Here is a 24173-nt window from a genome sequence, read left to right on the forward strand (position 1 = left end):
ACACTTATCTCTCAGAACTGAGCAAGTGGAGAGACGTTCGTTCATCTAGCACCAAGGGAAAGGGTTGCAGGAGACACTTTTTCTCTGCTTTCTCAGTCTATTTCCTAGTGCCGGTTTCAAGTTCCTGCAGTTTTCACTGTAAAACCGAGTTGGAGCTTGTACCTCCCATATATATGTATTTAATGGAGTTTGCAACTAAAAAGAAACTTTGTGTTCCCAACAAGCTAGCTGAAGGACGGCTTTCACACACACATATCTCTAAGAACTGAGCAAGTGGAGAGACGTTCGTTCATCTAGCACCAAGGGAACGGGTTGCAGGAGATACTTTTTCTCTGCTTTCTCAGTCTGTTTCCTAGTGCCGGTTTCAAGTTCCTGCAGTTTTCACTGTAAAACCGAGTTGGAGCTTGTACCTCCCCATATATATGTATGGAATGGAGTTTGCATCTGAAAAGAAACTTTGTGTTCCCAACAAGCTAGGTGAAGGACGGCTTTCACACACACTTATCTCTCAGAACTGAGCAAGTGGAGAGACTTTCGTTCATCTAGCACCAAGGGAACGGGTTGCAGGAGACACTTTTTCTCATCTTTCTCAGTCGGTTTCCTAGTGCCGGTTTGAAGTTCCTGCAGTTTTCACTGTAAAACCGAGTTGGAGCTTGTACTTCCCATATATATTTATGGAATGGAGTTTGCAACTGAAAAGAAACTTTGTGTTCCCAACAAGCTAGCTGAAGGACGGCTTTCACACACACTTATCTCTCAGAACTGAGCAAGTGGAGAGACGTTCGTTCATCTAGCACCAAGGGATCGGGTTGCAGGAGACACATTTTCTCTGCTTTCTCAGTCTATTTCCTAGTGCCGGTTTCAAGTTCCTGCAGTTTTCACTGTAAAACCGAGTTGGAGCTTGTACCTCCCATATATATGTATGGAATGGAGTTTGCAAGTGAAAAGAAACTTTGTGTTCCCAACAAGCTACCTGAAGGACGGCTTTCACACACACTTATCTCTCAGAACTGAGCAAGTGGAGAGACGTTCGTTCATCAAGCACCAAGGGAACGGGTTGCAGGAGACACTTTTTCTCTGCTTTCTCAGTCTATTTCCTAGTGCCGGTTTCAAGTTCCTGCAGTTTTCACTGTAAAACCGAGTTGGAGCTTGTACCTCCCCATATATATGTATGGAATGGAGTTTGCAACTGAAAAGAAACTTTGTTTTCCCAACAAGCTAGCTGAAGGACGGCTTTCACACACACTTATCTCTCAGAACTGAGCAAGTGGAGAGACGTTCGTTCATCTAGCACCAAGGGAAAGGGTTGCAGGAGACACTTTTTCTCTGCTTTCTCAGTCTATTTCCTAGTGCCGGTTTGAAGTTCCTGCAGTTTTCACTGTAAAACCGAGTTGGAGCTTGTACCTCCCCATATATATGTATGGAATGGAGTTTGCAACTGAAAAGAAACTTTGTTTTCCCAACAAGCTAGCTGAAGGACGGCTTTCACACACACTTATCTCTCAGAACTGAGCAAGTGGAGTGACGTTCGTTCATCTAGCACCAAGGGAAAGGGTTGCAGGAGACACTTTTTCTCTGCTTTCTCAGACTATTTCCCAGTGCCGGTTTCAAGTTCCTGCAGTTTTCACTGTAAAACCGAGTTGGAGCTTGTACCTCCCATATATATGTATGGAATGGAGTTTGCAACTAAAAAGAAACTTTGTGTTCCCAACAAGCTAGCTGAAGGACGGCTTTCACACACACTTATCTCTCAGAACTGAGCAAGTGGAGAGACGTTCGTTCATCTAGCACCAAGGGAACGGGTTGCAGGAGACACTTTTTCTCATCTTTCTCAGTCTGTTTCCTAGTGCCGGTTTGAAGTTCATGCAGTTTTCACTGTAAAACCGAGTTGGAGCTTGTACTTCCCATATATATGTATGGAATGGAGTTTGCAACTGAAAAGAAACTTTGTGTTCCCAACAAGCTAGCTGAAGGACGGCTTTCACACACACTTATCTCTCAGAACTGAGCAAGTGGAGAGACGTTCGTTCATCTAGCACCAAGGGATCGGGTTGCAGGAGACACATTTTCTCTGCTTTCTCAGTCTATTTCCTAGTGCCGGTTTCAAGTTCCTGCAGTTTTCACTGTAAAACCGAGTTGGAGCTTGTACCTCCCATATATATGTATGGAATGGAGTTTGCAAGTGAAAAGAAACTTTGTGTTCCCAACAAGCTAGCTGAAGGACGGCTTTCACACACACTTATCTCTCAGAACTGAGCAAGTGGAGAGACGTTCGTTCATCTAGCACCAAGGGAACGGGTTGCAGGAGACACTTTTTCTCAGGTTTCTTAGTCTGTTTCCTAGTGCCTGTTGAAGTTCCTGCAGTTTTCACTGTAAAACCGAGTTGGAGCTTGTACCTCCCATATATATGTATGGAATGGAGTTTGCAACTGAAAAGAAACTTTGTGTTCCCAACAAGCTAGCTGAAGGATGGCTTTCACACACACTTATCTCTCAGAACTGAGCAAGTGGAGAGACGTTCGTTCATCTAGCACCAAGGGAACGGGTTGCAGGAGACACTTTTTCTCTGCTTTCTCAGTCTATTTCCTAGTGCCGGTTTCAAATTCCTGCAGTTTTCACTGTAAAACCGAGTTGGAGCTTGTACCACCCATATATATGTATGGAATGGAGTTTGCAACTGAAAAGAAACTTTGTGTTCCCAACAAGCTAGCTGAAGGACGGCTTTCACACACACTTATCTCTCAGAACTGAGCAAGTGAAGAGACGTTCGTTCATCTAGCACCAAGGGATCGGGTTGCAGGAGACACATTTTCTCTGCTTTCTCAGTCTATTTCCTAGTGCCGGTTTCAAGTTCCTGCAGTTTTCACTGTAAAACCGAGTTGGAGCTTGTACCTCCCATATATATGTATGGAATGGAGTTTGCAAGTGAAAAGAAACTTTGTGTTCCCAACAAGCTAGCTGAAGGACGGCTTTCACACACAATTATCTCTCAGAACTGAGCAAGTGGAGAGACGTTCGTTCATCTAGCACCAAGGGAACGGGTTGCAGGAGACACTTTTTCTCAGGTTTCTTAGTCTGTTTCCTAGTGCCTGTTGAAGTTCCTGCAGTTTTCACTGTAAAACCGAGTTGGAGCTTGTACCTCCCATATATATGTATGGAATGGAGTTTGCAACTGAAAAGAAACTTTGTGTTCCCAACAAGCTAGCTGAAGGATGGCTTTCACACACACTTATCTCTCAGAACTGAGCAAGTGGAGAGACGTTCGTTCATCTAGCACCAAGGGAACGGGTTGCAGGAGACACTTTTTCTCTGCTTTCTCAGTCTATTTCCTAGTGCCGGTTTCAAATTCCTGCAGTTTTCACTGTAAAACCGAGTTGGAGCTTGTACCACCCATATATATGTATGGAATGGAGTTTGCAACTGAAAAGAAACTTTGTGTTCCCAACAAGCTAGCTGAAGGACGGCTTTCACACACACTTGTGTCTCAGAACTGAGCAAGTGGAGAGACGTTCGTTCATCTAGCACCAAGGGAACGGGTTGTAGGAGACACTTTTTCTCTGCTTTCTCAGTCTGTTTCCTAGTGCCGGTTTGAAGTTCCTGCAGTTTTCACTGTAAAACCGAGTTGGAGCTTGTACCTCCCCATATATATGTATGGAATGAAGTTTGCAACTGAAAAGAAACTTTGTGTTCCCAACAAGCTAGGTGAAGGACGGCTTTCACACACACTTGTGTCTCAGAACTGAGCAAGTGGAGAGACGTTCGTTCATCTAGCACCAAGGGAACGGGTTGTAGGAGACACTTTTTCTCTGCTTTCTCAGTCTGTTTCCTAGTGCCGGTTTGAAGTTCCTGCAGTTTTCACTGTAAAACCGAGTTGGAGCTTGTACCTCCCCATATATATGTATGGAATGAAGTTTGCAACTGAAAAGAAACTTTGTGTTCCCAACAAGCTAGGTGAAGGACGGCTTTCACACACACTTATCTCTCAGAACTGAGCAAGTGGAGAGACGTTCGTTCATCTAGCACCAAGGGAACGGGTTGCAGGAGACACTTTTTCTCAGCTTTCTCAGTCTGTTTCCTAGTGCCGGTTTGAAGTTCCTGCAGTTTTCACTGTAAAACCGAGTTGGAGCTTGTACCTCCCCATATATATGTATGGAATGGAGTTTGCAACTGAAGAGAAACTTTGTGTTCCCAACAAGCTAGCTGAAGGACGGCTTTCACACACACTTATCTCTCAGAACTGAGCAAGTGGAGAGACGTTCGTTCATCTAGCACCAAGGGAACGGGTTGCAGGAGACACTTTTTCTCAGCTTTCTCAGTCTGTTTCCTAGTGCCGGTTTGAAGTTCCTGCAGTTTTCACTGTAAAACCGAGTTGGAGCTTGTACCTCCCTTATATATGTATGGAATGGAGTTTGCAACTGAAAAGAAACTTTGTGTTCCCAACAAGCTAGCTGAAGGACGGCTTTCACACACACTTATCTCTCAGAACTGAGCAAGTGGAGAGACGTTCGTTCATCTAGCACCAAGGGAACGGGTTGCAGGAGACACTTTTTCTCTGCTTTCTCAGTCTTTTTCCTAGTGCCGGTTTGAAGTTCCTGCAGTTTTCACTGTAAAACCGAGTTGGAGCTTGTACCTCCCATATATATGTATGGAATGGAGTTTGCAACTGAAAAGAAACTTTGTGTTCCCAACAAGCTAGCTGAAGGACGGCTTTCACACACACTTATCTCTCAGAACTGAGCAAGTGGAGAGACGTTCGTTCATCTAGCACCAAGGGAACGGGTTGCAGGAGACACTTTTTCTCTGCTTTCTCAGTCTATTTCCTAGTGCCGGTTTCAAGTTCCTGCAGTTTTCACTGTAAAACCGAGTTGGAGCTTGTACCTCCCATATATATGTATGGAATGGAGTTTGCAAGTGAAAAGAAACTTTGTGTTCCCAACAAGCTAGCTGAAGGACGGCTTTCACACACACTTATCTCTCAGAACTGAGCAAGTGGAGAGACGTTCGTTCATCTAGCACCAAGGGAACGGGTTGCAGGAGACACTTTTTCTCAGGTTTCTTAGTCTGTTTCCTAGTGCCTGTTGAAGTTCCTGCAGTTTTCACTGTAAAACCGAGTTGGAGCTTGTACCTCCCATATATATGTATGGAATGGAGTTTGCAACTGAAAAGAAACTTTGTGTTCCCAACAAGCTAGCTGAAGGATGGCTTTCACACACACTTATCTCTCAGAACTGAGCAAGTGGAGAGACGTTCGTTCATCTAGCACCAAGGGAACGGGTTGCAGGAGACACTTTTTCTCTGCTTTCTCAGTCTATTTCCTAGTGCCGGTTTCAAATTCCTGCAGTTTTCACTGTAAAACCGAGTTGGAGCTTGTACCACCCATATATATGTATGGAATTAAGTTTGCAACTGAAAAGAAACTTTGTGTTCCCAACAAGCTAGCTGAAGGACGGCTTTCACACACACTTATCTCTCAGAACTGAGCAAGTGAAGAGACGTTCGTTCATCTAGCACCAAGGGATCGGGTTGCAGGAGACACATTTTCTCTGCTTTCTCAGTCTATTTCCTAGTGCCGGTTTCAAGTTCCTGCAGTTTTCACTGTAAAACCGAGTTGGAGCTTGTACCTCCCATATATATGTATGGAATGGAGTTTGCAAGTGAAAAGAAACTTTGTGTTCCCAACAAGCTAGCTGAAGGACGGCTTTCACACACACTTATCTCTCAGAACTGAGCAAGTGGAGAGACGTTCGTTCATCTAGCACCAAGGGAACGGGTTGCAGGAGACACTTTTTCTCAGGTTTCTTAGTCTGTTTCCTAGTGCCTGTTGAAGTTCCTGCAGTTTTCACTGTAAAACCGAGTTGGAGCTTGTACCTCCCATATATATGTATGGAATGGAGTTTGCAACTGAAAAGAAACTTTGTGTTCCCAACAAGCTAGCTGAAGGATGGCTTTCACACACACTTATCTCTCAGAACTGAGCAAGTGGAGAGACGTTCGTTCATCTAGCACCAAGGGAACGGGTTGCAGGAGACACTTTTTCTCTGCTTTCTCAGTCTATTTCCTAGTGCCGGTTTCAAATTCCTGCAGTTTTCACTGTAAAACCGAGTTGGAGCTTGTACCACCCATATATATGTATGGAATGGAGTTTGCAACTGAAAAGAAACTTTGTGTTCCCAACAAGCTAGCTGAAGGACGGCTTTCACACACACTTGTGTCTCAGAACTGAGCAAGTGGAGAGACGTTCGTTCATCTAGCACCAAGGGAACGGGTTGTAGGAGACACTTTTTCTCTGCTTTCTCAGTCTGTTTCCTAGTGCCGGTTTGAAGTTCCTGCAGTTTTCACTGTAAAACCGAGTTGGAGCTTGTACCTCCCCATATATATGTATGGAATGAAGTTTGCAACTGAAAAGAAACTTTGTGTTCCCAACAAGCTAGGTGAAGGACGGCTTTCACACACACTTATCTCTCAGAACTGAGCAAGTGGAGAGACGTTCGTTCATCTAGCACCAAGGGAACGGGTTGCAGGAGACACTTTTTCTCAGCTTTCTCAGTCTGTTTCCTAGTGCCGGTTTGAAGTTCCTGCAGTTTTCACTGTAAAACCGAGTTGGAGCTTGTACCACCCATATATATGTATGGAATGGAGTTTGCAACTGAAAAGAAACTTTGTGTTCCCAACAAGCTAGCTGAAGGACGGCTTTCACACACACTTGTGTCTCAGAACTGAGCAAGTGGAGAGACGTTCGTTCATCTAGCACCAAGGGAACGGGTTGTAGGAGACACTTTTTCTCTGCTTTCTCAGTCTGTTTCCTAGTGCCGGTTTGAAGTTCCTGCAGTTTTCACTGTAAAACCGAGTTGGAGCTTGTACCTCCCCATATATATGTATGGAATGAAGTTTGCAACTGAAAAGAAACTTTGTGTTCCCAACAAGCTAGGTGAAGGACGGCTTTCACACACACTTATCTCTCAGAACTGAGCAAGTGGAGAGACGTTCGTTCATCTAGCACCAAGGGAACGGGTTGCAGGAGACACTTTTTCTCAGCTTTCTCAGTCTGTTTCCTAGTGCCGGTTTGAAGTTCCTGCAGTTTTCACTGTAAAACCGAGTTGGAGCTTGTACCTCCCCATATATATGTATGGAATGGAGTTTGCAACTGAAGAGAAACTTTGTGTTCCCAACAAGCTAGCTGAAGGACGGCTTTCACACACACTTATCTCTCAGAACTGAGCAAGTGGAGAGACGTTCGTTCATCTAGCACCAAGGGAACGGGTTGCAGGAGACACTTTTTCTCAGCTTTCTCAGTCTGTTTCCTAGTGCCGGTTTGAAGTTCCTGCAGTTTTCACTGTAAAACCGAGTTGGAGCTTGTACCTCCCTTATATATGTATGGAATGGAGTTTGCAACTGAAAAGAAACTTTGTGTTCCCAACAAGCTAGCTGAAGGACGGCTTTCACACACACTTATCTCTCAGAACTGAGCAAGTGGAGAGACGTTCGTTCATCTAGCACCAAGGGAACGGGTTGCAGGAGACACTTTTTCTCTGCTTTCTCAGTCTTTTTCCTAGTGCCGGTTTGAAGTTCCTGCAGTTTTCACTGTAAAACCGAGTTGGAGCTTGTACCTCCCATATATATGTATGGAATGGAGTTTGCAACTGAAAAGAAACTTTGTGTTCCCAACAAGCTAGCTGAAGGACGGCTTTCACACACACTTATCTCTCAGAACTGAGCAAGTGGAGAGACGTTCGTTCATCTAGCACCAAGGGAACGGGTTGCAGGAGACACTTTTTCTCTGCTTTCTCAGTCTATTTCCTAGTGCCGGTTTCAAGTTCCTGCAGTTTTCACTGTAAAACCGAGTTGGAGCTTGTACCTCCCATATATATGTATGGAATGGAGTTTGCAACTGAAAAGAAACTTTGTGTTCCCAACAAGCTAGCTGAAGGACGGCTTTCACACACACTTATCTCTCAGAACTGAGCAAGTGGAGAGACGTTCGTTCATCTAGCACCAAGGGAACGGGTTGCAGGAGACACTTTTTCTCAGCTTTCTCAGTCTGTTTCCTAGTGCCGGTTTGAAGTTCCTGCAGTTTTCACTGTAAAACCGAGTTGGAGCTTGTACCTCCCCATATATATGTATGGAATGAAGTTTGCAACTGAAAAGAAACTTTGTGTTCCCAACAAGCTAGGTGAAGGACGGCTTTCACACACACTTATCTCTCAGAACTGAGCAAGTGGAGAGACGTTCGTTCATCTAGCACCAAGGGAACGGGTTGCAGGAGACACTTTTTCTCAGCTTTCTCAGTCTGTTTCCTAGTGCCGGTTTGAAGTTCCTGCAGTTTTCACTGTAAAACCGAGTTGGAGCTTGTACCTCCCCATATATATGTATGGAATGGAGTTTGCAACTGAAGAGAAACTTTGTGTTCCCAACAAGCTAGCTGAAGGACGGCTTTCACACACACTTATCTCTCAGAACTGAGCAAGTGGAGAGACGTTCGTTCATCTAGCACCAAGGGAACGGGTTGCAGGAGGCACTTTTTCTCAGCTTTCTCAGTCTGTTTCCTAGTGCCGGTTTGAAGTTCCTGCAGTTTTCACTGTAAAACCGAGTTGGAGCTTGTACCTCCCTTATATATGTATGGAATGGAGTTTGCAACTGAAAAGAAACTTTGTGTTCCCAACAAGCTAGCTGAAGGACGGCTTTCACACACACTTATCTCTCAGAACTGAGCAAGTGGAGAGACGTTCGTTCATCTAGCACCAAGGGAACGGGTTGCAGGAGACACTTTTTCTCTGCTTTCTCAGTCTTTTTCCTAGTGCCGGTTTGAAGTTCCTGCAGTTTTCACTGTAAAACCGAGTTGGAGCTTGTACCTCCCATATATATGTATGGAATGGAGTTTGCAACTGAAAAGAAACTTTGTGTTCCCAACAAGCTAGCTGAAGGACGGCTTTCACACACACTTATCTCTCAGAACTGAGCAAGTGGAGAGACGTTCGTTCATCTAGCACCAAGGGAACGGGTTGCAGGAGACACTTTTTCTCTGCTTTCTCAGTCTATTTCCTAGTGCTGGTTTCAAGTTCCTGCAGTTTTCACTGTAAAACCGAGTTGGAGCTTGTACCTCCCATATATATGTATGGAATGGAGTTTGCAACTGAAAAGAAACTTTGTGTTCCCAACAAGCTAGCTGAAGGACGGCTTTCACACACACTTATCTCTCAGAACTGAGCAAGTGGAGAGACGTTCGTTCATCTAGCACCAAGGGAACGGGTTGCAGGAGACACTTTTTCTCAGCTTTCTCAGTCTGTTTCCTAGTGCCGGTTTGAAGTTCCTGCAGTTTTCACTGTAAAACCGAGTTGGAGCTTGTACCTCCCCATATATATGTATGGAATGAAGTTTGCAACTGAAAAGAAACTTTGTGTTCCCAACAAGCTAGGTGAAGGACGGCTTTCACACACACTTATCTCTCAGAACTGAGCAAGTGGAGAGACGTTCGTTCATCTAGCACCAAGGGAACGGGTTGCAGGAGACACTTTTTCTCAGCTTTCTCAGTCTGTTTCCTAGTGCCGGTTTGAAGTTCCTGCAGTTTTCACTGTAAAACCGAGTTGGAGCTTGTACCTCCCCATATATATGTATGGAATGGAGTTTGCAACTGAAGAGAAACTTTGTGTTCCCAACAAGCTAGCTGAAGGATGGCTTTCACACACACTTATCTCTCAGAACTGAGCAAGTGGAGAGACGTTCGTTCATCTAGCACCAAGGGAACGGGTTGCAGGAGACACTTTTTCTCAGCTTTCTCAGTCTGTTTCCTAGTGCCGGTTTGAAGTTCCTGTAGTTTTCACTGTAAAACCGAGTTGGAGCTTGTACCTCCCATATATATGTATGGAATGGAGTTTGCAACTGAAAAGAAACTTTGTGTTCCCAACAAGCTAGCTGAAGGATGGCTTTCACACACACTTATCTCTCAGAACTGAGCAAGTGGAGAGACGTTCGTTCATCTAGCACCAAGGGAACGGGTTGCAGGAGACACTTTTTCTCTGCATTCTCAGTCTGTTTCCTAGTGCCGGTTTGAAGTTCCTGCAGTTTTCACTGTAAAACCGAGTTGGAGCTTGTACCTCCCATATATATGTATGGAATGGAGTTTGTAACTGAAAAGAAACTTTGTGTTCCTAACAAGCTAGCTGAAGGACGGCTTTCACACACACTTATCTCTCAGAACTGAGCAAGTGGAGAGACGTTCGTTCATCTAGCACCAAGGGAACGGGTTGCAGGAGACACTTTTTCTCTGCTTTCTCAGTCTATTTCCTAGTGCCGGTTTCAAGTTCCTGCAGTTTTCACTGTAAAACCGAGTTGGAGCTTGTACCTCCCATATATATGTATGGAATGGAGTTTGCAACTGAAAAGAAACTTTGTGTTCCCAACAAGCTAGCTGAAGGACGGCTTTCACACACACTTATCTCTCAGAACTGAGCAAGTGGAGAGACGTTCGTTCATCTAGCACCAAGGGAACGGGTTGCAGGAGACACTTTTTCTCTGCTTTCTCAGTCTGTTTCCTAGTGCCGGTTTGAAGTTCCTGCAGTTTTCACTGTAAAACCGAGTTGGAGCTTGTACCTCCCCATATATATGTATGGAATGGAGTTTGCATCTGAAAAGAAACTTTGTGTTCCCAACAAGCTAGCTGAAGGACGGCTTTCACACACACTTATCTCTCAGAACTGAGCAAGTGGAGAGACGTTCGTTCATCTAGCACCAAGGGAACGGGTTGCAGGAGACACTTTTTCTCAGCTTTCTCAGTCTGTTTCCTAGTGCCGGTTTGAAGTTCCTGCAGTTTTCACTGTAAAACCGAGTTGGAGCTTGTACTTCCCATATATATGTATGGAATGGAGTTTGCAACTGAAAAGAAACTTTGTGTTCCCAACAAGCTAGCTGAAGGACGGCTTTCACACACATTTATCTCTCAGAACTGAGCAAGTGGAGAGACGTTCGTTCATCTAGCACCAAGGGAACGGGTTGCAGGAGACACATTTTCTCTGCTTTCTCAGTCTATTTCCTAGTGCCGGTTTCAAGTTCCTGCAGTTTTCACTGTAAAACCGAGTTGGAGCTTGTACCTCCCATATATATGTATGGAATGGAGTTTGCAAGTGAAAAGAAACTTTGTATTCCCAACAAGCTACCTGAAGGACGGCTTTCACACACACTTATCTCTCAGAACTGAGCAAGTGGAGAGACGTTCGTTCATCTAGCACCAAGGGAACGGGTTGCAGGAGACACTTTTTTCTCTGCTTTCTCAGTCTGTTTCCTAGTGCCGGTTTGAAGTTCCTGCAGTTTTCACTGTAAAACCGAGTTGGAGCTTGTACCTCCCCATATATATGTATGGAATGGAGTTTGCAACTGAAAAGAAACTTTGTGTTCCCAACAAGCTAGCTGAAGGACGGCTTTCACACTCACTTGTGTCTCAGAACTGAGCAAGTGGAGAGACGTTCGTTCATCTAGCACCAAGGGAACGGGTTGTAGGAGACACTTTTTCTCTGCTTTCTCAGTCTGTTTCCTAGTGCCGGTTTGAAGTTCCTGCAGTTTTCACTGTAAAACCGAGTTGGAGCTTGTACCTCCCCATATATATGTATGGAATGAAGTTTGCAACTGAAAAGAAACTTTGTGTTCCCAACAAGCTAGCTGAAGGACGGCTTTCACACACACTTATCTCTCAGAACTGAGCAAGTGGAGAGACGTTCGTTCATCTAGCACCAAGGGAACGGGTTGCAGGAGACACTTTTTCTCAGCTTTCTCAGTCTGTTTCCTAGTGCCGGTTTGAAGTTCCTGCAGTTTTCACTGTAAAACCGAGTTGGAGCTTGTACCTCCCCATATATATGTATGGAATGGAGTTTGCAACTGAAGAGAAACTTTGTGTTCCCAACAAGCTAGCTGAAGGACGGCTTTCACACACACTTATCTCTCAGAACTGAGCAAGTGGAGAGACGTTCGTTCATCTAGCACCAAGGGAACGGGTTGCAGGAGACACTTTTTCTCAGCTTTCTCAGTCTGTTTCCTAGTGCCGGTTTGAAGTTCCTGCAGTTTTCACTGTAAAACCGAGTTGGAGCTTGTACCTCCCTTATATATGTATGGAATGGAGTTTGCAACTGAAAAGAAACTTTGTGTTCCCAACAAGCTAGCTGAAGGACGGCTTTCACACACACTTATCTCTCAGAACTGAGCAAGTGGAGAGACGTTCGTTCATCTAGCACCAAGGGAACGGGTTGCAGGAGACACTTTTTCTCTGCTTTCTCAGTCTTTTTCCTAGTGCCGGTTTGAAGTTCCTGCAGTTTTCACTGTAAAACCGAGTTGGAGCTTGTACCTCCCATATATATGTATGGAATGGAATTTGCAACTGAAAAGAAACTTTGTGTTCCCAACAAGCTAGCTGAAGGACGGCTTTCACACACACTTATCTCTCAGAACTGAGCAAGTGGAGAGACGTTCGTTCATCTAGCACCAAGGGAACGGGTTGCAGGAGACACTTTTTCTCTGCTTTCTCAGTCTATTTCCTAGTGCCGGTTTCAAGTTCCTGCAGTTTTCACTGTAAAACCGAGTTGGAGCTTGTACCTCCCATATATATGTATGGAATGGAGTTTGCAACTGAAAAGAAACTTTGTGTTCCCAACAAGCTAGCTGAAGGGCGGCTTTCACACACACTTATCTCTCAGAACTGAGCAATTGGAGAGACGTTCGTTCATCTAGCACCAAGGGAACGGGTTGCAGGAGACACATTTTCTCTGCTTTCTCAGTCTGTTTCCTAGTGCCGGTTTGAAGTTCCTGCAGTTTTCACTATAAAACCGAGTTGGAGCTTGTACCTCCCATATATATGTATGGAATGGAGTTTGCAACTGAAAAGAAACTTTGTGTTCCCAACAAGCTAGCTGAAGGACGGCTTTCACACACAATTATCTCTCAGAACTGAGCAAGTGGAGAGACCTTCGTTCATCTAGCACCAAGGGAACGGGTTGCAGGAGACACTTTTTCTCTGCTTTCTCAGTCTATTTCCTAGTGCCGGTTTCAAGTTCCTGCAGTTTTCACTGTAAAACCGAGTTGGAGCTTGTACCTCCCATATATATGTATGGAATGGAGTTTGCAACTGAAAAGAAACTTTGTGTTCCCAACAAGCTAGCTGAAGGACGGCTTTCACACACACTTATCTCTCAGAACTGAGCAAGTGGAGTGACGTTCATTCATCTAGCACCAAGGGAACGGGTTGCAGGAGACACTTTTTCTCTGCTTTCTCAGTCTATTTCCTAGTGCCGGTTTCAAGTTCCTGCAGTTTTCACTGTAAAACCGAGTTGGAGCTTGTACCTCCCATATATATGTATGGAATGGAGTTTGCAACTGAAAAGAAACTTTGTGTTCCCAACAAGCTAGCTGAAGGACGGCTTTCACACACACTTATCTCTCAGAACTGAGCAAGTGGAGAGACGTTCGTTCATCTAGCACCAAGGGAACGGGTTGCAGGAGACACTTTTTCTCAGCTTTCTCAGTCTGTTTCCTAGTGCCGGTTTGAAGTTCCTGCAGTTTTCACTGTAAAACCGAGTTGGAGCTTGTACCTCCCATATATATGTATGGAATGGAGTTTGCAACTGAAAAGAAACTTTGTGTTCCCAAAAAGCTAGCTGAAGGACGGCTTTCACACACACTTATCTCTCAGAACTGAGCAAGTGGAGAGACGTTCGTTCATCTAGCACCAAGGGAACGGGTTGCAGGAGACACTTTTTCTCTGCTTTCTCAGTCTATTTCCTAGTGCCGGTTTCAAGTTCCTGCAGTTTTCACTGTAAAACCGAGTTGGAGCTTGTACCTCCCATATATATGTATGGAATGGAGTTTGCAACTGAAAAGAAACTTTGTGTTCCCAACAAGCTAGCTGAAGGACGGCTTTCACACACACTTATCTCTCAGAACTGAGCAAGTGGAGAGACGTTCGTTCATCTAGCACCAAGGGAACGGGTTGCAGGAGACACTTTTTCTCTGCTTTCTCAGTCTATTTCCTAGTGCCGGTTTCAAGTTCCTGCAGTTTTCACTGTAAAACCGAGTTGGAGCTTGTACCTCCCCATATATATGTATGGAATGGAGTTTGCATCTGAAAAGAAACTTTGTGTTCCCAACAAGCTAGGTGAAGGACGGCTTTCACACACACTTATCTCTCAGAACTGAGCAAGTGGAGAGACGTTCGTTCATCTAGCACCAAGGGAACGGGTTGCAGGATACACTTTTTCTCTGCTTTCTCAGTCTGTTTCCTAGTGCCGGTTTGAAGTTCCTGCAGTTTTCACTGTAAAACCGAGTTGGAGCTTGTACTTCCCATATATATGTATGGAATGGAGTTTGCAACTGAAAAGAAACTTTGTGTTCCCAACAAGCTAGCTGAAGGACGGCTTTCACACACACTTATCTCTCAGAAATGAGCAAGTGGAGAGACTTTCGTTCATCTAGCACCAAGGGATCGGGTTGCAGGAGACACATTTTCTCTGCTTTCTCAGTCTATTTCCTAGTGCCGGTTTGAAGTTCCTGCAGTTTTCACTGTAAAACCGAGTTGGAGCTTGTACCTCCCATATATATGTATGGAATGGAGTTTGCAAGTGAAAAAAAACTTTGTGTTCCCAACAAGCTACCTGAAGGACGGCTTTCACACACACTTATCTCTCAGAACTGAGCAAGTGGAGAGACGTTCGTTCATCTAGCACCAAGGGAACGGGTTGCAGGAGACACTTTTTCTCTGCTTTCTCAGTCTGTTTCCTAGTGCCGGTTTGAAGTTCCTGCAGTTTTCACTGTAAAACCGAGTTGGAGCTTGTACCTCCCCTTATATATGTATGGAATGGAGTTTGCAACTGAAAAGAAACTTTGCGTTCCCAACAAGCTAGGTGAAGGACGGCTTTCACACACACTTATCTCTCAGAACTGAGCAAGTGGAGAGACGTTCGTTCATCTAGCACCAAGGGAACGGGTTGCAGGAGACACTTTTTCTCTGCTTTCTCAGTCTGTTTCCTAGTGCCGGTTTGAAGTTCCTGCAGTTTTCACTGTAAAACCGAGTTGGAGCTTGTACCTCCCCATATATATGTATGGAATGGAGTTTGCATCTGAAAAGAAACTTTGTGTTCCCAACAAGCTAGGTGAAGGACGGCTTTCACACACACTTATCTCTCAGAACTGAGCAAGTGGAGAGACGTTCGTTCATCTAGCACCAAGGGAACGGGTTGCAGGATACACTTTTTCTCTGCTTTCTCAGTCTGTTTCCTAGTGCCGGTTTGAAGTTCCTGCAGTTTTCACTGTAAAACCGAGTTGGAGCTTGTACTTCCCATATATATGTATGGAATGGAGTTTGCAACTGAAAAGAAACTTTGTGTTCCCAACAAGCTAGCTGAAGGACGGCTTTCACACACACTTATCTCTCAGAACTGAGCAAGTGGAGAGACTTTCGTTCATCTAGCACCAACGGATCGGGTTGCAGGAGACACATTTTCTCTGCTTTCTCAGTCTATTTCCTAGTGCCGGTTTGAAGTTCCTGCAGTTTTCACTGTAAAACCGAGTTGGAGCTTGTACCTCCCATATATATGTATGGAATGGAGTTTGCAAGTGAAAAGAAACTTTGTGTTCCCAACAAGCTACCTGAAGGACGGCTTTCACACACACTTATCTCTCAGAACTGAGCAAGTGGAGAGACGTTCGTTCATCTAGCACCAAGGGAACGGGTTGCAGGAGACACTTTTTCTCTGCTTTCTCAGTCTGTTTCCTAGTGCCGGTTTGAAGTTCCTGCAGTTTTCACTGTAAAACCGAGTTGGAGCTTGTACCTCCCCATATATATGTATGGAATGGAGTTTGCATCTGAAAAGAAACTTTGTGTTCCCAACAAGCTAGGTGAAGGACGGCTTTCACACACACTTATCTCTCAGAACTGAGCAAGTGGAGAGACGTTCGTTCATCTAGCACCAAGGGAACGGGTTGCAGGAGACACTTTTTCTCTGCTTTCTCAGTCTGTTTCCTAGTGCCGGTTTGAAGTTCCTGCAGTTTTCACTGTAAAACCGAGTTGGAGCTTGTACTTCCCATATATATGTATGGAATGGAGTTTGCAACTGAAAAGAAACTTTGTGTTCCCAACAAGCTAGCTGAAGGACGGCTTTCACACACACTTATCTCTCAGAACTGAGCAAGTGGAGAGACGTTCGTTCATCTAGCACCAAGGGATCGGGTTGCAGGAGACACATTTTCTCTGCTTTCTCAGTCTATTTCCTAGTGCCGGTTTGAAGTTCCTGCAGTTTTCACTGTAAAACCGAGTTGGAGCTTGTACCTCCCATATATATGTATGGAATGGAGTTTGCAAGTGAAAAGAAACTTTGTGTTCCCAACAAGCTACCTGAAGGACGGCTTTCACACACACTTATCTCTCAGAACTGAGCAAGTGGAGAGACGTTCGTTCATCTAGCACCAAGGGAACGGGTTGCAGGAGACACTTTTTCTCTGCTTTCTCAGTCTGTTTCCTAGTGCCGGTTTGAAGTTCCTGCAGTTTTCACTGTAAAACAGAGTTGGAGCTTGTACCTCCCCATATATATGTATGGAATGGAGTTTGCAACTGAAAAGAAACTTTGTGTTCCCAACAAGCTAGGTGAAGGACGGCTTTCACACACACTTATCTCTCAGAACTGAGCAAGTGGAGAGACGTTCGTTCATCTAGCACCAAGGGAACGGGTTGCAGGAGACACTTTTTCTCTGCTTTCTCAGTCTGTTTCCTAGTGCCGGTTTGAAGTTCCTGCAGTTTTCACTGTAAAACCGTGTTGGAGCTTGTACCTCCCCATATATATGTATGGAATGGAGTTTGCATCTGAAAAGAAACTTTGTTTTCCCAACAAGCTAGGTGAAGGACGGCTTTCACACACACTTATCTCTCAGAACTGAGCAAGTGGAGAGACGTTCGTTCATCTAGCACCAAGGGAACGGGTTGCAGGAGACACTTTTTCTCTGCTTTCTCAGTCTGTTTCCTAGTGCCGGTTTGAAGTTCCTGCAGTTTTCACTGTAAAACCGAGTTGGAGCTTGTACTTCCCATATATATGTATGGAATGGAGTTTGCAACTGAAAAGAAACTTTGTGTTCCCAACAAGCTAGCTGAAGGACGGCTTTCACACACACTTATCTCTGAGAACTGAGCAAGTGGAGAGACGTTCGTTCATCTAGCACCAAGGGATCGGGTTGCAGGAGACACATTTTCTCTGCTTTCTCAGTCTATTTCCTATTGCCTGTTTGAAGTTCCTGCAGTTTTCACTGTAAAACCGAGTTGGAGCTTGTACCTCCCATATATATGTATGGAATGGAGTTTGCAAGTGAAAAGAAACTTTGTGTTCCCAACAAGCTACCTGAAGGACGGCTTTCACACACACTTATCTCTCAGAACTGAGCAAGTGGAGAGACGTTCGTTCATCTAGCACCAAGGGAACGGGTTGCAGGAGACAATTTTTCTCTGTTTCTCAGTCTGTTTCCTAGTGCCGGTTTGAAGTTCCTGCAGTTTTCACTGTAAAACCGAGTTGGAGCTTGTACCTCCCCATATATATGTATGGAATGGAGTTTGCATCTGAAAAGAAACTTTGTGTTCCCAACAAGCTAGGTGAAGGACGGCTTTCACACACACTTATCTCTCAGAACTGAGCAAGTGGAGAGACGTTCGTTCATCTAGCACCAAGGGAACGGGTTGCAGGAGACACTTTTTCTCTGCTTCCTCAGTCTGTTTCCTAGTGCCGGTTTGAAGTTCCTGCAGTTTTCACTGTAAAACCGAGTTGGAGCTTGTACCTCCCATATATATGTATGGAATGGAGTTTGCAAGTGAAAAGAAACTTTGTGTTCCCAACAAGCTAGCTGAAGGACGGCTTTCACACACACTTATCTCTCAGAACTGAGCAAGTGGAGAGACGTTCGTTCATCTAGCACCAAGGGATCGGGATGCAGGAGACACATTTTCTCTGCTTTCTCAGTCTATTTCCTAGTGCCGGTTTGAAGTTCCTGCAGTTTTCACTGTAAAACCGAGTTGGAGCTTGTACCTCCTCATATATATGTATGGAATGGAGTTTGCAAGTGAAAAGAAACTTTGTGTTCCCAACAAGCTAGCTGAAGGACGGCTTTCACACACACTTGTGTCTCTTAACTGAGCAAGTGGAGAGACGTTCGTTCATCTAGCACCAAGGGAACGGGTTGCAGGAGACACTTTTTCTCTGCTTTCTCAGTCTGTTTCCTAGTGCCGGTTTGAAGTTCCTGCAGTTTTCACTGTAAAACCGAGTTGGAGCTTGTACCTCCCCATATATATGTATGGAATGGAGTTTGCAACTGAAAAGAAACTTTGTGTTCCCAACAAGCTAGCTGAAGGACGGCTTTCACACACACTTATCTCTCAGAACTGAGCAAGTGGAGAGACGTTCGTTCATCTAGCACCAAGGGAACGGGTTGCAGGAGACACTTTTTCTCAGCTTTCTCAGTCTGTTTCCTAGTGCCGGTTTGAAGTTCCTGCAGTTTTCACTGTAAAACCGAGTTGGAGCTTGTACCTCCCCATATATATGTATGGAATGGAGTTTGCAACTGAAAAGAAACTTTGTGTTCCCAACAAGCTAGCTGAAGGACGGCTTTCACACACACTTATCTCTCAGAACTGAGCAAGTGGAGAGACGTTCGTTCATCTAGCACCAATGGAACGGGTTGCAGGAGACACTTTTTCTCTGCTTTCTCAGTCTATTTCCTAGTGCCGGTTTGAAGTTCCTGCAGTTTTCACTGTAAAACCGAGTTGGAGCTTGTACCTCCCCATATATATGTATGGAATGAAGTTTGCAACTGAAAAGAAACTTTGTGTTCCCAACAAGCTAAGTGAAGGACGGCTTTCACACGCACTTATCTCTCAGAACTGAGCAAGTGGAGAGACGTTCGTTCATCTAGCACCAAGGGAACGGGTTGCAGGAGACACTTTTTCTCAGCTTTCTCAGTCTGTTTCCTAGTGCCGGTTTGAAGTTCCTGCAGTTTTCACTGTAAAACCGAGTTGGAGCTTGTACCTCCCCATATATATGTAAGGAATGGAGTTTGCAACTGAAGAGAAACTTTGTGTTCCCAAAAAGCTAGCTGAAGGACGGCTTTCACACACACTTATCTCTCAGAACTGAGCAAGTGGAGAGACGTTCGTTCATCTAGCACCAAGGGAACGGGTTGCAGGAGACACTTTTTCTCAGGTTTCTTAGTCTGTTTCCTAGTGCCTGTTGAAGTTCCTGCAGTTTTCACTGTAAAACCGAGTTGGAGCTTGTACCTCCCATATATATGTATGGAATGGAGTTTGCAACTGAAAAGAAACTTTGTGTTCCCAACAAGCTAGCTGAAGGATGGCTTTCACACACACTTATCTCTCAGAACTGAGCAAGTGGAGAGACGTTCGTTCATCTAGCACCAAGGGAACGGGTTGCAGGAGACACTTTTTCTCTGCTTTCTCAGTCTATTTCCTAGTGCCGGTTTCAAATTCCTGCAGTTTTCACTGTAAAACCGAGTTGGAGCTTGTACCACCCATATATATGTATGGAATGGAGTTTGCAACTGAAAAGAAACTTTGTGTTCCCAACAAGCTAGCTGAAGGACGGCTTTCACACACACTTGTGTCTCAGAACTGAGCAAGTGGAGAGACGTTCGTTCATCTAGCACCAAGGGAACGGGTTGTAGGAGACACTTTTTCTCTGCTTTCTCAGTCTGTTTCCTAGTGCCGGTTTGAAGTTCCTGCAGTTTTCACTGTAAAACCGAGTTGGAGCTTGTACCTCCCCATATATATGTATGGAATGAAGTTTGCAACTGAAAAGAAACTTTGTGTTCCCAACAAGCTAGGTGAAGGACGGCTTTCACACACACTTATCTCTCAGAACTGAGCAAGTGGAGAGACGTTCGTTCATCTAGCACCAAGGGAACGGGTTGCAGGAGACACTTTTTCTCAGCTTTCTCAGTCTGTTTCCTAGTGCCGGTTTGAAGTTCCTGCAGTTTTCACTGTAAAACCGAGTTGGAGCTTGTACCTCCCCATATATATGTATGGAATGGAGTTTGCAACTGAAGAGAAACTTTGTGTTCCCAACAAGCTAGCTGAAGGACGGCTTTCACACACACTTATCTCTCAGAACTGAGCAAGTGGAGAGACGTTCGTTCATCTAGCACCAAGGGAACGGGTTGCAGGAGACACTTTTTCTGTGCTTTCTCAGTCTGTTTCCTAGTGCCGGTTTGAAGTTCCTGCAGTTTTCACTGTAAAACCGAGTTGGAGCTTGTACCTCCCTTATATATGTATGGAATGGAGTTTGCAACTGAAAAGAAACTTTGTGTTCCCAACAAGCTACCTGAAGGACGGCTTTCACACACACTTATCTCTCAGAACTGAGCAAGTGGAGAGACGTTCGTTCATCTAGCACCAAGGGAACGGGTTGCAGGAGACACTTTTTCTCTTCTTTCTCAGTCTTTTTCCTAGTGCCGGTTTGAAGTTCCTGCAGTTTTCACTGTAAAACCGAGTTGGAGCTTGTACCTCCCATATATATGTATGGAATGGAGTTTGCAACTGAAAAGAAACTTTGTGTTCCCAACAAGCTAGCTGAAGGACGGCTTTCACACACACTTATCTCTCAGAACTGAGCAAGTGGAGAGACGTTCGTTCATCTAGCACCAAGGGAACGGGTTGCAGGAGACACTTTTTCTCTGCTTTCTCAGTCTGTTTCCTAGTGCCGGTTTCAAGTTCCTGCAGTTTTCACTGTAAAACCGAGTTGGAGCTTGTACCTCCCATATATATGTATGGAATGGAGTTTGCAACTGAAAAGAAACTTTGTGTTCCCAACAAGCTAGCTGAAGGACGGCTTTCACACACACTTATCTCTCAGAACTGAGCAAGTGGAGTGACGTTCGTTCATCTAGCACCAAGGGAACGGGTTGCAGGAGACACTTTTTCTCTGCTTTCTCAGTCTGTTTCCTAGTGCCGGTTTGAAGTTCCTGCAGTTTTCACTGTAAAACCGAGTTGGAGCTTGTACCTCCCATATATATGTATGGAATGGAGTTTGCAACTGAAAAGAAACTTTGTGTTCCCAACAAGCTAGCTGAAGAATGGCTTTCACACACACTTATCTCTCAGAACTGAGCAAGTGGAGAGACGTTCGTTCATCTAGCACCAAGGGAACGGGTTGCAGGAGACACTTTTTCTCTGCTTTCTCAGTCTATTTCCTAGTGCCGGTTTCAAGTTCCTGCAGTTTTCACTGTAAAACCGAGTTGGAGCTTGTACCTCCCATATATATGTATGGAATGGAGTTTGCAACTGAAAAGAAACTTTGTGTTCCCAACAAGCTAGCTGAAGGACGGCTTTCACACACACTTATCTCTCAGAACTGAGCAAGTGGAGAGACCTTCGTTCATCTAGCACCAAGGGAACGGGTTGCAGGAGACACTTTTTCTCTGCTTTCTCAGTCTATTTCCTAGTGCCGGTTTCAAGTTCCTGCAGTTTTCACTGTAAAACCGAGTTGGAGCTTGTACCTCCCATATATATGTATGGAATGGAGTTTGCAACTGAAAAGAAACTTTGTGTTCCCAACAAGCTAGCTGAAGGACGGCTTTCACACACATTTATCTCTCAGAACTGAGCAAGTGGAGAGACGTTCATTCATCTAGCACCAAGGGAACGGGTTGCAGGAGACACTTTTTCTCTGCTTTCTCAGTCTATTTCCTAGTGCCGGTTTCAAGTTCCTGCAGTTTTCACTGTAAAACCGAGTTGGAGCTTGTACCTCCCATATATATGTATGGAATGGAGTTTGCAACTGAAAAGAAACTTTGTGTTCCCAACAAGCTAGCTGAAGGACGGCTTTCACACACACTTATCTCTCAGAACTGAGCAAGTGGAGAGACGTTCGTTCATCTAGCACCAAGGGAACGGGTTGCAGGAGACACTTTTTCTGTGCTTTCTCAGTCTGTTTCCTAGTGCCGGTTTGATGTTCCTGCAGTTTTCACTGTAAACCAGAGTTGGAGCTTGTACCTCCCCATATATATGTATGGAATGGAGTTTGCATCTGAAAAGAAACTTTGTGTTCCCAACAAGCTAGCTGAAGAACGGCTTTCACACACACTTATCTCTCAGAACTGAGCAAGTGGAGAGACGTTCGTTCATCTAGCACCAAGGGAACGGGTTGCAGGAGACACTTTTTCTCAGCTTTCTCAGTCTGTTTCCTAGTGCCGGTTTGAAGTTCCTGCAGTTTTCACTGTAAAACCGAGTTGGAGCTTGTACTTCCCATATATATGTATGGAATGGTGTTTGCAACTGAAAAGAAACTTTGTGTTCCCAACAAGCTAGCTGAAGGACGGCTTTCAAACACACTTATCTCTCAGAACTGAGCAAGTGGAGAGACGTTCGTTCATCTAGCACCAAGGGAACGGGTTGCAGGAGACACTTTTTCTCTGCTTTCTCAGTCTATTTCCTAGTGCCGGTTTCAAGTTCCTGCAGTTTTCACTGTAAAACCGAGTTGGAGCTTGTACCTCCCATATATATGTATGGAATGGAGTTTGCAAGTGAAAAGAAACTTTGTGTTCCCAACAAGCTACCTGAAGGACGGCTTTCACACACACTTATCTCTCAGAACTGAGCAAGTGGAGAGACGTTCGTTCATCTAGCACCAAGGGAACGGGTTGCAGGAGACACTTTTTCTCTGTTTCTCAGTCTGTTTCCTAGTGCCGGTTTGAAGTTCCTGCAGTTTTCACTGTAAAACCGAGTTGGAGCTTGTACCTCCCCATATATATGTATGGAATGGAGTTTGCAACTGAAAAGAAACTTTGTGTTCCCAACAAGCTAGCTGAAGGACGGCTTTCACACACACTTATCTCTCAGAACTGAGCAAGTGGAGAGACGTTCGTTCATCTAGCACCAAGGGAACGGGTTGCAGGAGACACTTTTTCTCTGCTTTCTCAGTCTGTTTCCTAGTGCCGGTTTGAAGTTCCTGCAGTTTTCACTGTAAAACCGAGTTGGAGCTTGTACTTCCCATATATATGTATGGAATGGAGTTTGCAACTGAAAATAAACTTTGTGTTCCCAACAAGCTAGCTGAAGGACGGCTTTCACACACACTTATCTCTCAGAACTGAGCAAGTGGAGAGACGTTCGTTCATCTAGCACCAAGGGATCGGGTTGCAGGAGACACATTTTCTCTGCTTTCTCAGTCTATTTCCTAGTGCCGGTTTGAAGTTCCTGCAGTTTTCACTGTAAAACCGAGTTGGAGCTTGTACCTCCCATATATATGTATGGAATGGAGTTTGCAAGTGAAAAGAAACTTTGTGTTCCCAACAAGCTACCTGAAGGACGGCTTTCACACACACTTATCTCTCAGAACTGAGCAAGTGGAGAGACGTTCGTTCATCTAGCACCAAGGGAACGGGTTGCAGGAGACACTTTTTCTCTGCTTTCTCAGTCTGTTTCCTAGTGCCGGTTTGAAGTTCCTGCAGTTTTCACTGTAAAACCGAGTTGGAGCTTGTACTTCCCATATATATGTATGGAATGGAGTTTGCAACTGAAAAGAAACTTTGTGTTCCCAACAAGCTAGCTGAAGGACGGCTTTCACACACACTTATCTCTCAGAACTGAGCAAGTGGAGAGACGTTCGTTCATCTAGCACCAAGGGAACGGGTTGCAGGAGACACTTTTTCTCTGCTTTCTCAGTCTGTTTCCTAGTGCCGGTTTGAAGTTCCTGCAGTTTTCACTGTAAAACCGAGTTGGAGCTTGTACCTCCCCTTATATATGTATGGAATGGAGTTTGCAACTGAAAAGAAACTTTGTGTTCCCAACAAGCTAGGTGAAGGACGGCTTTCACACACACTTATCTCTCAGAACTGAGCAAGTGGAGAGACGTTAGTTCATCTAGCACCAAGGGAACGGGTTGCAGGAGACACTTTTTCTCTGCTTTCTCAGTCTATTTCCTAGTGCCGGTTTCAAGTTCCTGCAGTTTTCACTGTAAAACCGAGTTGGAGCTTGTACCTCCCATATATATGTATGGAATGGAGTTTGCAAGTGAAAAGAAACTTTGTGTTCCCAACAAGCTACCTGAAGGACGGCTTTCACACACACTTATCTCTCAGAACTGAGCAAGTGGAGAGACGTTCGTTCATCTAGCACCAAGGGAACGGGTTGCAGGAGACACTTTTTCTCTGCT

This window comes from Camelus bactrianus, chromosome 15 (assembly GCF_048773025.1).
Source record: "Camelus bactrianus isolate YW-2024 breed Bactrian camel chromosome 15, ASM4877302v1, whole genome shotgun sequence".
Classification (NCBI taxonomy): domain Eukaryota; kingdom Metazoa; phylum Chordata; class Mammalia; order Artiodactyla; family Camelidae; genus Camelus; species Camelus bactrianus.